This window comes from Miniopterus schreibersii, assembly GCF_964146895.1.
Source record: "Miniopterus schreibersii genome assembly, chromosome: 1".
Lineage (NCBI taxonomy): Eukaryota > Metazoa > Chordata > Mammalia > Chiroptera > Miniopteridae > Miniopterus > Miniopterus schreibersii.
In genome coordinates this window covers 4,603,456-4,609,455 of record NC_138101.1, presented here as the reverse complement: position 1 = coordinate 4,609,455, position 6,000 = coordinate 4,603,456, and positions in this window count along the sequence as shown.

Here is a 6,000-nt window from a genome sequence, read left to right as displayed (position 1 = left end):
CCACTGTTTGAATTTCGGGGCAGTATTTTTTATATACTAAAGCTACTTCTCATCCAAAAGGCTGTGAGAAATGAGCATTAAGAGCAGATATTCCTTCTAAAAAAAATTAGAGATGAACCAAAGGGAATTTGTTGGAGGGTGAGGAAGCATTCATTTGGGGAGACTGTCAGGGTCCTTAAATGATGAAACTTTTTGTGGAAACAATGCAGTCAGGCGAATGAGCCCTGGGATGAGCCGGAAAACTTAGCTCTGGGCGCTGGCTCCGCTCCCGCATCACTGAACCACCCGCTCGCGTCTCAGCCTTTTCTTCTCACTTGCCCTGCCTTGCTCAAGAGCTGAAGTGCTGCTCCACTGGCACAGTGGATGTAAAAGTGTTTAGAAAATTACAAAAGTACAATTTCTAAAATATATAGAATTATACTGTAACATTTAAGCTTGAGTCAGATCTGAGGAGCTGACTAGTTTTGAGGGCAGCTTCTGGACAGAGATCTTTATGAAAACCCTAAGCTAGATACCCCGTGGCTCTATCCTTGAGTGACTGATTGAACTGTTCCAGGAATTGGTTTTATTGTCGATAAAATGGGCATAAATTGGGTTCTCTCCAATGAGAAGCAAATGAGGAAATGCTTGGACAATACTTAGCTCGGTGTCAGGCAAAGAATTAGCCCTTAATTAATAGTACCGGGAAGAACTAGATGAGGGTGATGCCAACCGTTCTGTCAAAATGTCAGCCCTACCAAATAAATGGGTATAAAACTCAGTTCTTCAGCCTTTTAGAAAAACCTGGACACCTGGGTGTTATGGGAGGAGAGTTCCATTTCTGCACATGCAGGCCAGTGGACACCTCAGCTCACCTTCATTTAATGCATCAGGTAAATTATGTTCATTGGGCCATCAGGTAAAATATTACCAACTGATAAATTTGGTGAAGGGCATCAGGCATGTTTGTGTGTTGAGTGAAAGTCTCCGCCAATGGTTGACAAAAACAAAGAAAACAGAACTGAAAAGTGAACAGCTCCTCCTAACCAGGTTTTTCCACTTAAGGCCAAAGTAAGGGTTTCATTGGGCTTCTGCTCCTTTGTGTTTCTGAAGGATTGTGAGGCATCCGAAGGAAAGACATTGATCTACGTTGTCACACAGTCCTCTGAGGTTCTTCGATGGCTCTGATAACCTCCCTTTCAGGATGATTATGAGGCATTAAATAAGATATTGTACTTGAAAGGAATGGGAAGATGGTAATTTTTCTCAGCTGAATGAATATTAGCATGAGTTCCGCAGGCAGGGCATAGCACAGCTTCCCAAGAACTAAAAACATCTGGCCCCTGGGTCCCTGGGTCATTCCGGGGAAGTTGCTGGAAGAGGAACATTAACACGTAACCTTACTGAATTGCCGAGTGCACCAATAGACTCAGATGACGATGCTTCCTAACCCAGTTTGACAAGATGTTCTGGAAGGAGTATCCCCTGAGTCCTGAATGAGGAGAGCTATTTAGCCAGGTGCAGGTGGGGGAGAGGAGCAGGAGCAACAAGCTAGAAGGTTGGAGATTGTTGCAAAGGACACAAGCCGAAGTGGGTTGTTTAGTGAGAAGGAGCAGTGGAAGGTGGGATAGAAGTGATCCATTTGGGGGTAACCTGGGTTGTTCCTTTAACTGTGGAGAACACAGTCTAAATCATCAGGCAGAGGTTTGTTTTATTGATAACCTTTCCATCTGCACTGCACCATCATCAGGTGGCCAAGTATGGTCAAAGAAACCCACTTTCAAGGCATCTGAGTTGATTTTAAGAATTAACATCAGGGAAGCAAATACAAGGTAACTGTGATGAAGGGACATTAATCCCCCTGTTGATGGAACCACAGATTTTGCCTCTTGTCTTGGGCTTGCCCTCACCTTCTGACCTTGGATTGGGTCTCGGTAGGTCACAGGCATCCCCAGGGCATTAGGAGGAGCAGCCGTCCCACCCTTCCCATCTTATTCCTCTGGAACTTTCCTGGATACCACATTACGTCTCTGTTCCTGGAAGAAATAAGACAAATGGAGAAAGTGCAGCTATGAAAAAAAGAAAAAAAAAAAAAAAAGCCATTTCCCAGGACCAAGGGGAAGCATAGTGAAGGAAAATGGACAAATTCCTTTGGAGAAGGGGACCCACGCATCACAGTGATAGAGCCGAACATGGCGAGTCTCCTGCCCCCTGTTTATTCTCGTAGCCCAGCTGGACCAATGGGCTATCCTGCGGAGGTTCAGCCTAAGCCCAGGTTCCAAGCCGAACAGAGGAGGAGGGGTCATGAAGTTTTAGGACAAGAAACTCCTGGCTCAGCCAAGGGCCAGCCTCACCGGTGCCCCATTTGGCTCTGTCTGCAATTTCCCCACTGGGTGTAAAACTGCCGTCTTGACCCTCCGTTCAGTTCTGACACCCCTGCGCTGAAGTCCTGCCTTCCTTCCACACCTGCTTCTCCATTTCCGCTGGTTCTGAGGCCAGGTGCTTTTCTGATCAATAGTTTCAATCCCTGGTTTCCAACCCATGAACTCCAGGCTTATGTTTGATATCCTGTTATCAGTATCTTTTTGACGTTGTTAGTATTTTTCCGATATTCATAGTTTATTTCCTCTTAGATGATCACAAACTATGTTCTCAGCACATTACAGGCATCTCACATGTTACGTTACTCATGCATTAATTCATTTTTTTCCACAAATGAGTGCTCTTACCACATGCTAGCTATTAGGACAGAAGATGTGGATTAAATGTGGCCTCTGCCCCAGTGGAGTGAGTGTCAAGAATGGGGCTCCAAAGACTGCTGCCTAACAAACCACCCCAAAACTTACTAGAGTAAAACAATCATTTTCTTATGTTTACCGATTCTGTGTGTTAGGAATTCGGTCATCTTGGAGAGGGAAGTTCTGACTCAGTTTCCCAACGTGTAATGCCTCAGTAGGGAAGACTTAAAGACTGGAGTAACTTGATGGCTGGGGCCTGCAGCCATCAAGAGGCACCTTCCCTTGACAGTGTACAGTCAATGTGGGTGACAGCTGGATCGCCTACAGGCGGCCTTTCCATGCGGCTGAGCTTTCTCACATGGCAGCTCAGGGCCCCAAAGGCAAGCGTCCCCGCTAACAAGGCAGAAGCTGCACATCTTTTATCAGCTAGACTCGAAGTCCCAGAAATCTCTTCTGCCCCTCCCGTTGGTTACAAATGAGTCACAGCCCACCCGGATTCAAAGGGAGGGGACTTAGGCTTCGCTCTTGATGACAGAGCTGCAGCGTTTCTAGAAGAGCATGTGGGAAGGGAGATAGCCTTGTATGCATCTTCGTTGACATGTAAGCAGTGGTTTTCACAGGTGAACAAGAAGGAAATGTTCTGAACGGTCTGTGCAAAGATATGAGACATCAAGAGCCAACGAGCTGGCAGAACCATTAACAGATTCGTGTGTCTCAAAGATGATGCACATGGAGGGGAATTGGCAGGGAGTTGTCAAGAGAAGTGTAGAAATTACAGAGGCGATACTGAAAAGATACAGGGGACCAGTTAACCCCAGAGCTACCATCTGCCATATTTTCCAAATGGAGAGCAACAGTCAGAGAATGAAGCTGGCCCAGGGAAAACCAGGCCGAGCGAGGGGGAAGCAGAAGCATACACTTGATGATATTGTGAGAATTCCCAGACCCAGCTGAGCAGAAGCTGTAACTCAGGTTGCACGGGCCGGTATCTTCACTGTGTTTGAAAGCTGTTTTGAACGATGTCCCTGTCACTTGCAATCACAAGAGTACTGACCCAGGCCATGGAGAAAGTGACGACGACTCTGAGGTTCCCACCTTGGGCTCCTGGGACAGGGCGATGTGATGCTTGAGGACCACAAGCAGAGAGGATGTCTGTCCTGAAGCTGTAGCAGTGGAGGCACCTGTCCATCGGCCAGGGGTCAGCATGCTCTTCTCCCTGCGACACACGCCGGCCCTACATGCATGTGTCACTCCTGCGAGAATACTCCGTGCTAAGCACAGCTAATAGTCCAGTCAGTCTAATTCCATCACGCCCTCCCTCATGCGAGAATCATCTCGTTACGCAAACAGGTGGAGGTATGACGAACCTCACTGATTTATTATATATTTCAAAGTAACCATTTTATATCATCAGCTAATTAAATACTAGAAATGACAAATGAGACCCAACACACTTCCTGACTGATCGCAGGGTCTGAGTACAACCTAAATCGTGGTGGGACCTGATGCTTTCATCTATCAGGGTGTAGAGATTGCCGGGGAAGAGCTTGGAGCTAGAACTTTGGGGTACCTAGGGCTTCATCAGCGTTGCTGCAGCTGCTGTGACCGAACATAATTCAAGCGACAATGTGAAGCCCCTAATTCCGAGTGTAATACAAGTAGCTTTTCTCTCCCCTGCGTGTTCTATTGATTGCAGACAATATGTAATTACCTTCTGAGATATACTTTCCCATCTCAACTCCCTCTGCATGTGAAATGAACTGTAACAGACAAATTAGCTTTTCTTTCTTTTCTAGCTTCTAACATTCTTAGATATGTTTTTTCTGATTGGAATGATCCTCTCCTCCTCCAATAGAGCTGTGCAATTGAGGATTAATGGTGTGTCCTGCACAGCCAGATAAAAATAATAGGCAGCCTGGCGTAATATCTGCAGTTTTACTGGAATAGAATTGAATGGCTCAGCTGACCGGTCCCCCTGAAATCACCGCATCTCTAATCCCCATCTTACCCAATGACAACCCGCAAGCGGGGGAATCATCCAAGGCGGCCCGCCCCTTGTTAGTTATAGGGGTGCACAGGCACCTCAGGGCCCCTCTCTGGGCTCCTTCTTTCCATTGCCTTTAGGTTTAATTTTACATACAACATATGTTGTATTTTCTGGGTATTTTATATGGTTTCTTAGTCATCCACATGCCCCATCTCAATGCTGTTTGTTTCCATCAGAACACGAATGCCCCCGCTCAGTGTTACTCCTTTGCCTCCTCCTGGGAATAGCAGCATCAGAGGTGTGGTTGGCACACAAGCCCTGAATGCCCGCCATCAGGGCACCTCAGCCCGCGCACGATGCCGGCGTGGGAGTCGGGAGTGCTGGTCTACAAATGTTCTTGGGGGATAAGCATCATCTTTGCACTTACAGCGCCCCCTGCAGGACATTCAGGGGTTGCTTAGCATTGACAATGAGATGAACTGTCTTCTTGGTGTTCATTAGCGCTTCAGTAGAGCAGAGGGTGGGCCCTTGTCTGGCCTCGCTTGGTTGAATTTTGTTTGGGGTGGGGAGGAGGGGCGGGGGGCATGTCTGGTCACTGCTGAAAACCAGATTGAAATGCTTCAGGAGAAGCCAATCCGGAAAGAATGAGTACCACTGTTTCAACTTTTCGATCACTTCGGTCAACTCACCAAGCGTCCCTGCTAATGAGCCACTACTATGTCCCTAGCTCAAAACTGGGCTCTAACATAATATAAGGAAAGAATAAACTTGGCGCTTTGCTTAGAGGGGCTTAAAAATCTCATTTCAGAGAGAATAGTAATAAATAAGAAAAAAAATAGGGCATGAAAACTTGGGTTCTTAGAAAAAGTGTGACCCATATCTGTGATGCACTCGGGCTCATGGGGGTCTAGGTCTACACGATCGGGACCCTATGTCTTCATCTGGGAGCCGAGACCCCGCCTAGATGATCAGCTTACCTGACGTCACACAGTTAATACCCAGTGGAGACAGGATTTTGTATTTTTTAACTTCCGATCCAAACCTCAGGCTCGTGATTACAGGAAGGGCGTCTGCCGGTTCAGCATTCTAGCTTTCAGTTTACATCTCGGGGGAATGGGAATGGGGGGCGCGGGCTCCCGGGGGGGGGGGGAGACTGAGGGAGGGCACAGGAAGCAACGCATGGGGGAGGTGGGCAAAGGCCCTTCCCTGTTCCCACCCCACGTTGTTCCAAGGCTTGCAGGCGGCTGGCCGGAGGATGGTGGGTGTGCAGCAGACAAACCAGTTGGAAACAGCCTC